A 12,873-nucleotide genomic window follows, 5' to 3' on the forward strand; every position below is an offset into this window, starting at 1 on the left:
AACACCTTCAAAATAATTTGATATTTCTTACTACTTTAACTTGACACGAAAGCAAAGTTTGAATTTTAGGCCACTTTATACAAATGATTTCGGTTTACATTCCAGGAAGACCACATGGTGAGGGAAGTACAAAAACAGCACCGTATTTAGTAGTCACAGACTTTAACTTTACTCAAGGTACATGTACTTATGCATCTTATCGCCTGACCACTCCAAGGTTATTATTGATAGTGTCTTATACAGCAGCAATAATTAGTCTTAATATAATATGTTGACCACAGAAAATAAGAAGTAATTCTTAATTATGCAGAAGACTTTGAAAGACATTCTTTAGTGATATACATCGACGTGTTTCAATTTTCTGTCAGGTTGGTAGCTATGGATTATTATCTCTGCAGGATTTATTTAAGCCTAATCCTGGATGATAAGTATTGGAAGTGGCTCTAACCACCTCCTAAACAGAATATCAAATTGCATACAGTTTTTTCAATGTGATGAGTATGAAAAGGTTCCTAAAAAAGCCTCAGTTGATAACGAGGATTACAAATAAACTTTTAAAGATAACAATGTAAATTACTGCGCTTTGATTTCTAAATTACACGATATAAACAAGTCAGTTATGCCTCTAACTAGGCATTCAACTCTATATTACACATCTCTCCAGATGACCCTGAGGAAGAGGATGCATAATCACCATCGTAACGTTGGTATTGTTAAAATATTGCTTCTCGTACGTAGGGTATGCATAATGTAATGTTCTTTTAACTAGATATATTACTTCATTTTTAGCCTACTCTATAAGTATAGATGGTAGCCTTCGGAGATGTGGGTGTGTGTGTGTGCACGCGCACGTACGGAAAAGATAAAACATAGTTAAATGTTTAATGCCTGAAGGAAAGTCACCTTTGGTGATCGAATCCCCTTATTTGAGGGAAATGCGGTACACGATAATGTGCACTTAAATTACAGGGGTTTACTAGAAAACTGTGAACAATTCCCCCCTGTCCCCCTTAACATTCATTTCCAAGTTTGGGAAAACGACACGGAAAGAGGCAGGGAGCCTGCACCATCCTTTTTAAAGGACTGGTACTCCAGGCACGCCAAGTGCCGTTACGGGAATTAGACAGGATTCCCGCCTTGTGGCGGCACTCCATCTCCCCGTAAGTTTACTGCTTTCCTCCAACACGACCTCGAGTTGGGAGGTCGGTGTGCGGTCGGTGATAGCGTATAGCCTGGAAGCAGCTCCAATCACACGCGTTCTGAGTCCCAAATGGTTACGCTGATCACATCGTATAGCGCATGGGGATATTGTTTTCATTTTCCTTCTGTAGAATGTCCCTTTCTGAGAGAAGTTGACGAAGAAATAGGAAAATGGCCCCAAGAAAGTTAATTAGATGAATGGACGTTGTTTGTACTTCTCTTTCAGAGCTTTGCGTGTAAGTTATGGTACTGACCTCTGAACAGAGAACCAAACGCCTAACAACCTATCAGGGATCTCAATGGGGCATGTAAATCTTAGAAGAAATAGCCCAAGTTGTTATTTCTTTCCAACAGTGTAAAGATTGATTTTAAATGATATTATGTTCTATTAATGGCTTGCATTCAATACGTAAATGGAGAATTTTCGAAACCACTTAAAAGTGATCAATTCAATTTAAATATTTTTATGTATTATTTCCTTTGGTATTTTAAAATATATGTGTCTTATTTTCTTGTATTTCTTTATATAATTGGGAATTTTAATTTTTAAAAGATATATTTTCTAAGATACACAATATTTTTATGAATATATTTAATAAAAGATGATAACAATAATCTATTCGAACCTTTTTTTACAACCGCAGAGGCTTTTTTAGTTTTTCTTTAATGATATGAGCCGAACAAGTTCAAAACAAATAATTTTAATGACAATCTCGTGGAGTAGAAACACAAAAACGAAAAAAAAAAAAAAAAAAATAATAATAATAAAAAACAAATAAAAAAAGGTTAAATTTTCAGAGAATGAATGCTATCTAAGGTAGATATCATCAAAATAAATTTTTTATTTATACTCCGGGACGACCGTATGGTTAAACGAGTTCACAAGATATAAAGAATACAAAAACAACACGTATTTAGCAGTCACGGTCTTGAACCCAAGTCACTTAAAGTACACGTACATATGGCTACAATTAGATATCAGTAATATCTTATAACTGCTGCTGATAGAAGGGTTAAAAAGAAGTGAAAAAAAATCAGGGAGTGGCAAAACAAAATTCCAAAGATAAAGATGACCCTGAAGAAAAAAATGTTTTCTGTTTCTGTTATACATACCATACAGGAAAACTGTTAAGACTAATGATATTATGTTCTCTTAAGTTTTCGGAGATTGAATGCTATCTGGGGATATCATCAAGGTACTGTGATAAAACAGGATAAATCAGAATTTAGTTGTCAGTTAGATAACAATAAGTAGATGAGTTAAGACAATTTTTTTGTTGATAGAAGTGGCCTCTCAGATGTTAAATTGTGCAACTCCCTTTATTCTTGCTCCAATTTCCTTTGCTCAACGCTTCCGTGAATTTGTTTTCAAATATTAAGAGCTGGAGGAACGCTTTAGAATTTGATAAGTATGGTAGATCAGCAACTTGATTTTTTGAATTCATGTTCATGATAGCATAGACTGAGGCGAAGAAAAATAGAAAAAAAAAAAAAAAAAAGACGTGGATGAAAACGGTTTTTCTTGGGGCTTAGCTTGCCTTCATTTTCGCAGTATCCATTGGCAAAAAGTTCCTCAGGACACTCCGGTTTTTTCCTTTCATTAATCATCAAAACTTGTGACCCCACGTCAAAGTGAACTCAGCACGCTCATTGTGCAATGCTGCTGATCCCACCTTCAGAGCTTTCCACACCTACACTTTCACCCCATATAACAGGCAAACCGAGTTTCAAGCACTTGTAGTTTACATATAATATAGTACACTGTGGTCTGACAAACCTTGGTGATAATCAAATATAAGCCAATCTCTTAGACCAGGAACAAATGCGAAGTCCACTATACAGCGGGGAGGGCCGGCTATAATTAACGTGAATCGTGTCCGTCTGTTGGAATTAAACCATGATTCATCAAGAGATGAAACTTAGAATAGAGAGTGTCTAGGTCGTACAAAATGAAAGAACAAAAAGTGACATCAGGGTGTGTTTCGAGCTATATGCTGCCATATGGGTTTTAAGATGAAATTCTTTGATGCAATAGCCAGTTGATGCTTTCCTTTGGTTCATCCAGATGCTGAGTATTGTATTGATAAACCTGTCCTTGAGATATTCCCATAATCAGAAGTCGCAATGATTGAGGTATAGAGAGCGAAGTGACCAGGCATTGGCAAATGATGTGATCATCGTGAAAGGAGACTCGAAATGAATGCTTTGCGGAACGAGACATGTATGGTGGAGCTCTATCCTGCACAGGAGCAGTTGTGCCCAAACATCAGCTCTCTTGAAGGGCAGAACTCATATGGTGTTGGTGAAGATCACAACAAAGTTCACCCTTATGGTACTCGTTTAGGCAGCGCCTTGAAGAAGAATGGCTCAATTATGAAGTTTGCTGTGTGCATTGACAATTATGGGCATTCAAACCGTCTTGCTGAAAAGAAACATCATCAGTCCCATAAGATGTTCCAAGGCCGCACGTCCTAGCCAGAAACCACAGGACGAAGTAGGCGCGTTGTTGGAATCATATGGAACTAACTGGTGAAGTACATGGATCTTGTGAAGAAACCATTGCAGGAAGATCGAAGTACTTTGCAGATTGTTGCCCATGGAATATCTAGTTCATGTGACATCGTTCTGGTGTCATCAGCCATAGCAAATGTAATTTTGTCACAACTATCGCAATTGGGCGGTGCCTTCTAAAAGCAGCTCAGGATGACTCTGGGATGGTAATTTATTTTCCCAGGTGCGTACGAGCTTCATTCTATGAGAGGGCGCTGCATGCTCCTCTTCTGCATACGCCCAGTTGTTGCTACAATCGTCTGCTACTTTCGATTTGGTTCCCGAATACTTCTGGAAGGATAATGTATATAAAGCGAGCCGTTACTCGGTTTTCATTTAACAAGTTGGCGTAGCCTTTGACAGCGGATAAATTTGTGGTTTTATGCATAAAACAAATGCGGAAGTGACCTTGCCTTAGGGAAAGTTCACACTTTGATGCTTACCTTGATCCTCCATCGTCAAGGATCAAGGTAAGCATAACATCTTTAAATGCGTGTTTACAGTGCAGTTCCAACTATGGAAGTATTACGTCTACTGTAGAATGTGAACTGGGCACAATCTGTCTCTTTTATGGCAAATTACCCGTTTACAACTAGCCATTAAATTTAACGACGTAGTAAACCCACATGATCAGGATTATTGTCAAAGCTTTCCGTTTCTGTACTTGAAAAGGGCTTTTCTCAGTCCGTTTGTTCTCGGGATAACGACAGCATTTATGACAGAAATACACAATTGATGAAACCTAGGCGTATTATAATTTGTAATTCGATAAATCATGCATGCTTACTCAGATTCCTTTTAGTGTCCGATGACAAGATCCATTAAACCAGAAACTACTTTTGCCCACTTCTGCGCTATACTCTGAGCACGTGACTAAACTTACATTATCTCATAAACAGTGCATAACAGAAGCGACGCTAGCGCCACCTCGCCAGTTGGATGAATTATAATCTTCTGATGGCTAAAGCCACTTTTATGCAAATTGCCATCAGTTTAGTAAAACGTTGGTACCCGGGTTTTGGTGCTGACCGTTCACGAAAAAAACTTACTCCATAAACCACATAAATAACATCTCAAATGATTTTTATTTCTTCAATATTTCTATAGAAACATGAAAGTCTTTAATCGAGATTAGTATTTTGGCTTATTATTCGGCTTATCAAAGATGTCAGTTTAATATCCCTTAGGGGGTATGAGTTCGACAATTATTGTTAAATCAAGTGATTATATTTCTATTGAAAATTATTTTATTATTTTAATGGTGTAAAAGAAATTTGTGCAGTTTCTTATTTCTCATTCATTTTTTCTCCAAAATAGGGAAACGAAGAGCATTTCTGAAAATTCTCCTCCTACTTGACTTACTGGCCTATCAAAATTTTCTGGTAAACTTGTCCCACAATCTTCTCCCCCCTCCTCAATTTAACTTTTTTTTTTTTTTTTTTGATCTTTGGTGGCACCTACTAAATTTCAGACTGAAGTAAAACCAATTTGTCACGAAAATGCGAAACGGAAATAACGCAAGTTACGTCACTTCCTAAATTACGCTAATGCATTCACTAACGATGATTCGGTAGAGTAAGTAGCGGGCGTGTGCATAAAATTTTACATTGTTATTAACTTCAGTTCTAGCTGTTCGATTTTAAAACGGTTCTGATTTTTGTCAAAGGTGTTTTCACATAAAACATCTTTCAAAATTATATTATTTATTATTACCTCTTCAGTTATTTTATTTATTTATTAATTTTTTTAATTTAAAATATTCTAATATTTTTTTGAAGATACCTCTTTCGTTTATTAATATGAGATCGTACTAAATGAAACTTTTTATTTTAAGTTAATTAAATCATAATATTCAATAAAGTAAAATTTGCAATGATTTTAAGTGGTCAGTATGCAAATATGTAAAAACAAAAATTAGATTAGATTGGATTCTCACCCCCCAGGTCAAAATTAATTTTCTCTGTTGGCTTGCTGATAGTTGAAGAGCATCAAGAGCACATTAAGTTCGACAGTTCAGTGTTCTGATGGTGGCCTAAGGTTGGCAAGCATTTTAACAGCCCAAGTGTTTAGTACCGTGCACTGCAGTTAAAGCCATAGGAAGCCAAGGACATAAATCAAGCGCGATTAACCATCTGCCAATCTTCGCCAAATAAAATTTCAACAAAGCATGTTTTAATAATGTTTTCGACAAGTCCACTTGAAAGGTTATTACTTGACGGTTATTTACGAGGGTTCTATAAAGCAGGCAGTGGAATTCACGAGAATGTCTTAATGCTGTCTGTGATATTTAGGAAATCGTAAAATTTTATATCGGAAGGAACTCTGCCAAGTTTTAGTCTGACACGTGCCCCTACACACACACACACACACACACACACACACACACTCATTCCTTAGTTTAGCGGGTGTCATGTATCCGCATATTTGTTGTTGGCATTTTAAAACCAACTCAGTCACGCCTTGAGCCCATTTAACATTAAAAACTGCTAATTATTACTAGTAGATAGACATTTTATGATATACAATTTGTTTATTCAGCTAGTTTTGTTATATACTATCTGTACTTGGCTTTTGCTGCTGCATTTCTTAAAGGTTTTGTTTCCACGAGAATACATTCCTACCAGGAATAAGCGTGTCATTTATTAAAACAAAATATGTATATCCTGGGAATTGGGCAAATTAATATGGGAATACAGAGAATTAGGCAAAGTATGTCATTTATTAAAACAATGTATATAAAATGTTTTAAGATAGTTTTATAAAACAGTTTGCAAAGTGAAATTTTCTTAAAGATTTTTAAATGATTTTGAGAATTGAAAAGTTTTCTTTTAATTAAATTTAAATTAACCAAAACACCATTTATTTTTAAATGAACACGATTCATCAACGCAACTGAACACTTTATTTTATCATTGCTGAGTTGGGTAATTTTCAATAGTTGATCTAATTTTAATATAATTTTATAAAATGAAATTTGTCTTAATTTTTAAAAGAATTGAGAATTAGAAGTTTTCTTTTTATTAAATATAAATTTATATTACACCATTTATTTTTAAAAGATGATTTTTACAAGAATTAAGGTTTCGGTAAGTAAGGTCAATTTTACAACACAACCGAACACGTTTTTTATTTTAACATTGCTGAGTTCGGTAATTTCTAATAGTTTTTATTGATTTTTACCATCTAAAGAGAACCGAAAAGAATCTGTTTATCAAAGATATATTTTATATCAAAATCTGTAAAATAATCTAATTTATTTTATTTATATCATGACTTTTATGATGAAGCGAAAAAGAAGTCACTAAAAGAACCTCACAATTATTTACCACACTAGATAAACTTTAATTACATATTGGCTGATTATATTAACTGCTAATTATAACTTTTCTCTTCTCATTATATAAAAATGAAAACATTAAAAATTTGTACGCGAATATTCTGTTGACTTGATATCTTATCTTTTAAATTCTGAAACTAATAAATGTTTTCTGTCTCTTTTATACTAGAAATTCATTAACTGTTATTCTGTTTTCCTCTTCCAGAGCTCTCCCTGGGATGGCAAATAAAAGTTTATCTACCACAAAGTCAAGTTATTTGGGGCACCCAAGTGTTTTGAATATAGCGAGTTTTGATTTCCCTACTTGATATCTAAGCTCCACAACTGCTCATCGTCGACGTTTTCGACCATCTCTGTGGTTCCTGTTCATTGTAAAACAGGATAAGGGATCTACTAAAGATTAACCAAGCGTGCTCCCTACACTCATTCCAGAAAGCCCTACTATTACTCGTTCTCCATCTGCTTTGTGTGTCGTCCACGGTTTGACGTCGCCTCCTGTTGTCGTAGAAGAGAAGAGGAAGAGTGAAAAAACATGAGAGAGAGAGAGAGAGAGAGAGAGAGAGAGAGAGAGAGAGAGAGAGAGAGATTCAAGTTGTCTTTGTTCGGAGAGCACAGAGCACCCATTGTGGGAAGATTTCAAGGTGTAATAGCTATGGGAGGAAATTCTGAATAAATTTGAATATAATGCAAGTACGAAAGTTTAAAATTTCTCTGAATAGAAAGTGAGATTTTAGTAGATTTTCTGCGATTCGCTCACGGCAACGAATATGTGAAGTAGACAGTCTAGAAATGTGTAATTATAGTTGATAATTAGTTAAAATAATCAGTTAAGCATTGCGGGATTAAAATTAAATATATCTTTAAATATTAAATACTGTGTAAAGTAAAATTTTTTTAGGTTATTTCGCAATATAAAAGGAAATACGGTAAACTCTGTAAAATTCGTTACATTTTGAACAAAAATAAACAAGCAATCTGGCACTCGTATGAACGATGGCAAAAGGAGTTGCCCCTGTATTGCACTACTCTCAAACAGATGGCGCTTCAATCTGTTAACTAGGCCGAGAAGATGGAATGATAAATCTCTCCTAAATCCAACAGGCAGAATGTTTAATGGGGAAAAGAAGACAGGGATTTAAACTGCATTTATCTTAATTCGCACAGCAGAACCAACTTGCCTTTGCAACGAGCTGTCTTGATATTGAACTACTTTCAATTATCTTATTACATGGCTATAAAGCTATCCGTTGAAAGTAGTACAATATCAAAGCAACTCGTTGCATAGACAACTTTGTTCTGATGCGAGATTTAAGACTTATCGAGATTTATTTTTATCCATGCACTTTAAATCCTGATGTCCGGGAAAAATGGATGGGAGACCAACATTCAATAAAAATGTTGACAGGTGTAAATAAGTTCGGTTGTTTGTATTTAATATTTATTGAAACAGGCTCTTCTAAAACTTCAACTGCCCCGTACCTCACTGAAATCCGGTGTCTTAATACCCGAGATGCCGGATTTTAAGGAGCATACTGTACTTGCATTTTGAAAAGAACAAAAATACAATCACAAAGCATATCTGTTTATTCGTACTTAACATAGTGGGTGGCATATTAATGACAGAACTACAGCATTCAGAAAATATTGCCACATACTGAGGAGCAATATCCCAATTTGTCTGAAACGTAAAATAATGAACCAATGTATATTCCTCACCATGATTTATGGAAGTGAAACTTGGGCACTCACCAAAAGAATGGAAGAGAAGCTCAGAACTACACAGCGAAGAATGGAACGAGTTATATTGGGAATCAAACTGTTAGATAAGAAGAGAAACACATGGATTAGGCAGCAAACTCAAGTAAAGGAAATTCTTATCAAAACTAAAGAACTAAAATGGTCTTGGGCAGGACACATAGCCCGAAGACATGACAGATGGACTAAGAAAATAACAGAATGGTACCCAAGAGGAGCTAGAAGAAAACCTGGAAGACAACAACGGAGATGGACAGATGAAATTCATGAGTTTGTGGGCAGTAAATGGATGACCATTGCACAAAACAGAAGGAACTATAAAGTTGCTGGAGAGGCCTTCATCCTGCAGTGGATTGAAAATGGCTGATGATGATGAATGACAGAACAAACTCTGAATTCTTTGGTCACGTTCAGCAAATTTTCTCCCTTCCTTGATTCTCCTTTAGAACCTTGACCTTTCAATGTCATCATTGCCAAAATGAACCAATCACGTTGAGTGACGAATATGCCCAACACCAAAAAAGAAAACAATCATTCTTTGGTTTGAAGTTATACAAACAGCTATTAAGAGTTCTGAGAAAAATAAGGTGTATTAGAGTATTCTGTTGTTTATATATTTTAATTTACTGTTCTCTCTGTACGTGTAGTTTTATTTTAATTTATATATTTATAATATAATTTGTTTAGGTGATTTATCTTTTCTTATTTTGTGTTATTCCAATTTAGTTTTATAGCATTTTTTTTTTTTTTTTTTTTTGTTTGATTTGGTTTTACTTTTTATGGCGCATGCGCGAATAAAACCATGATGATAACATTGTTATTAAAGATTATTTTTCTGCTCCTATGTTACAGTTTTGAATAAATTTGGTAATATTTTATATATTAGAAAGCCCCCCCTCCCTTTTTTTTTATTGTGATAAAGCATTTGTGAATAAAACACTTTTATTTTACTTGTTACAGATATTCCGGGATTAAGAAACGAGTCTCTATAAGAGATTCAGGATGATTTATTCGAAATGCACCGAGATTGTGTAGATCAGGTTGTTTGACATAAGGGGTACCATATATTTACAATAATTACACGAAAAGAAAGATTTTGAAGACTGGTACTCCATACGGTAATAATTTTTTAAATTTCTTTTAAAATTTTATTTTATAGTAAAATAATTTTATTTTTTCGGCGTACATTTGACTTTATTGGATTACAAGTACAAACTGAGTCAATCATAAGCTATCAGAGCGTCGAAAACAGAACGCAATAAAAACCAGTCATAAATGTTCCAGGTTCAAGATTCGAATACGCTTTCAAAATATTTCGAGTGACATCCCGAAGTAGTATAATTGAAAGTCCCTCAGATTTTCACTGATAAGGCCCTATCTTTCAAGAAGGACCCGATATATATGAAGGTAATACATCTTTACTCTTAAGGAACCCTTAAGGATCACTTAAAATCATTACTCCAATTACCACTGTTGCCGTTCACGATGCCCTTGAAAATGGAAGAGGCCTCTGTTCCCCTATGGCCTTCGCAAACAGCACAGTAGGTAAGTTGATATGGACACTTCTAGCATTGAAGGTGTCCGTGATTTTATGCAGTGTTGTCTTTCGATTTTTGCTTACATCACTGGAAATATGTCCTCTGTCGTGGAGTGATTTCTTGCGGCAAGCCTTATGCTGGTTTTTCTAATCGATACCTTTTGATTGCAAACCATAAACGAAGTCTGAAACAGGGTAATTTTCTCCCTTACCCTTAGGTATGTGCTCTCATCACGGGCAGCGATAATCATGCTTCTCCTAAAATCCCTGATATCGTGTAATTCCCCCGCAGCAAAACAATGAAAATACTGATTTTAAATCAGATTCATACTGATGAGATTTATGAACCTCATCAGTACGAATCTATAATTAATCATTCTTGCTATGATTGGGTTTCGTCATTTCCCTATTTGATTTTATAATTTGAGTTAATATTTGCCTGTATTAATTTGCATGATTTAAAAAAAGATTTTTCGTTATTAACTATTTTTAAAAATTTATTTATATTATGATTTCAATTTTTTAATTTTTATTTTGATTTATTTTCAATCTTTTAAAAATCGAAATGGTATATGATATGATTTTATATTTTTATTCTTTGCTTTTTATGTATGCATTATATTTGTCCACTCTTTCTTTCTTTCTTTCACTAAAACCAAAGGGATACAGAGTGGTTACAAAGTTATTAAATTAATGATCCATATGGGAAAATCTCTTCTGATATTGTTGAAAAGTTGCTTTTTCTTATTATAACGGCAATGTGCCAACTACTTACTCTAAGGTCATCAAGGACGCCTACACCATGCACCCACGGTCTATTCCATCTCGATTTAGTTTATTATTTAACCTGTTTTTACAGTTAATTAACAACAGAGTGTATTTTGTTCTATATACACTGCCCAGTAAAAATATTAGAAAGCGAACCTCAATATCTTGTGTGGATTTCTACCTCTGAATTGTGGCTTGAATTCACCTTGAAGTGTATTAAACTAATGGAAACATATCCACTGTAATATCAAGCCATCATCATAGCAATAATTCCTCTGGGCCTGACATACACTCTGGACCAGATGATCCTATGATCTTCTTGGATCAAATCTAAGGTTGTATGACCATCCCAAGATGCCCAATTCTTCCTATATCAAAGAGTACAAGTAGTTTCATGCTCACTATCTTACAGCTACTCTGACTTGATTAAAATCATATTTATTTTAATTCGGACAACTAAAATATCCTCAACGTGTAAATACAATTTTATATAGCTATTATTGGAATTTTGAGACCAGGACCCATTTAATAATTTAATTAAATGAAAAAAATAATAATTTAATTTTTTCCCATAGAAATTAAAACAGCATACAGTAAAATATATCTTGTATATTAATGCTATATTAATATATGTGTGTGTTTTCAACGAATAATCATGAAATCCCAATAATTTTGAGACTAGTACCTGGGAAGTGCCAAAAGGGCCATAGGAGTGGGACTTAGATCTATAGGTAGTATCAGTAGTTGCCAAGGGAATTACTCCAATTCTCAGAGTTAGATGGTCACATGAGCAAATCAGAGTTAAATTAGCTCGCTGTGAGATAATTTATTACGTAACACGAGCGAATGCAACCATCCCCTTTAAGTTTAACGATTGATCCTATTTGTCCATTGTTGTTTCACTCCTCCCTTTCTTAGATAAATTACCATGATTTGCATGATATGAAAAAGGATGAATCAATTGCTTACAAGGCAAATCCCTAGCTTCTGCCTATTTTTATAGCTGTCCCCTATTGTTTCTCAGTTGGCATCGGTCAGGGAAGGTGCCCTAATACTTTTGGGAGGAGAGTATACATTCATCAGATGTCATATCTATTCGTAATTTACCTGTCGTTGAAGAGTTTATTAATGTATTGAACATTAGTAAAATTATGGTGTCTGAATACTTTGAGAGGGCAGTGTACATTTGTAGAACTCGTATGTATGATGGCATTATACATTTGTATGACGTCATGTTCCATAATGTTATTTATTAATTTGTTGAGTTGACTAATATAACGAAATTTACAGAAATCATTTTAAGAAGTTCGTTTATAAGCAAAAGGAATCTTACAATTATCTCAGAAAAACTTTGGTTAGAAAAATACAAATTGTAGATACTTTCAGTAAAGAAAGACTACACAAAAAAGCAATTATCGCATAATGCCAAAATGTTCTTTGTAATTAAAATTCTGGTAGGAAAATTTAGGAATTTCGAGAAATGAAATGGCCCTTTAATACTCGTCCAGGAGAAAGTTTTCATTTGGCAACCGTTAAGTGTGTAATCACTGTTTTAATGCCACCATAAGAGCTTTCTTGAGAATATTAATTTCGGATTACAGAGTCTTATTTCTCCTCGAAATGCAAGTTGCACGCATATTTTATAATTGATTATCATTACTAAAGATTAGCTAGTCATAAAATGTTGATATTGAATCGCTCTATCACAATAATGATGCTGAACAGC

Source organism: Mastigoproctus giganteus, chromosome 14 (genome assembly GCF_048544385.1).
Source record: "Mastigoproctus giganteus isolate SK-2022 chromosome 14, ASM4854438v1, whole genome shotgun sequence".
In the NCBI taxonomy this organism is placed as follows: Eukaryota; Metazoa; Arthropoda; class Arachnida; order Uropygi; family Thelyphonidae; genus Mastigoproctus; species Mastigoproctus giganteus.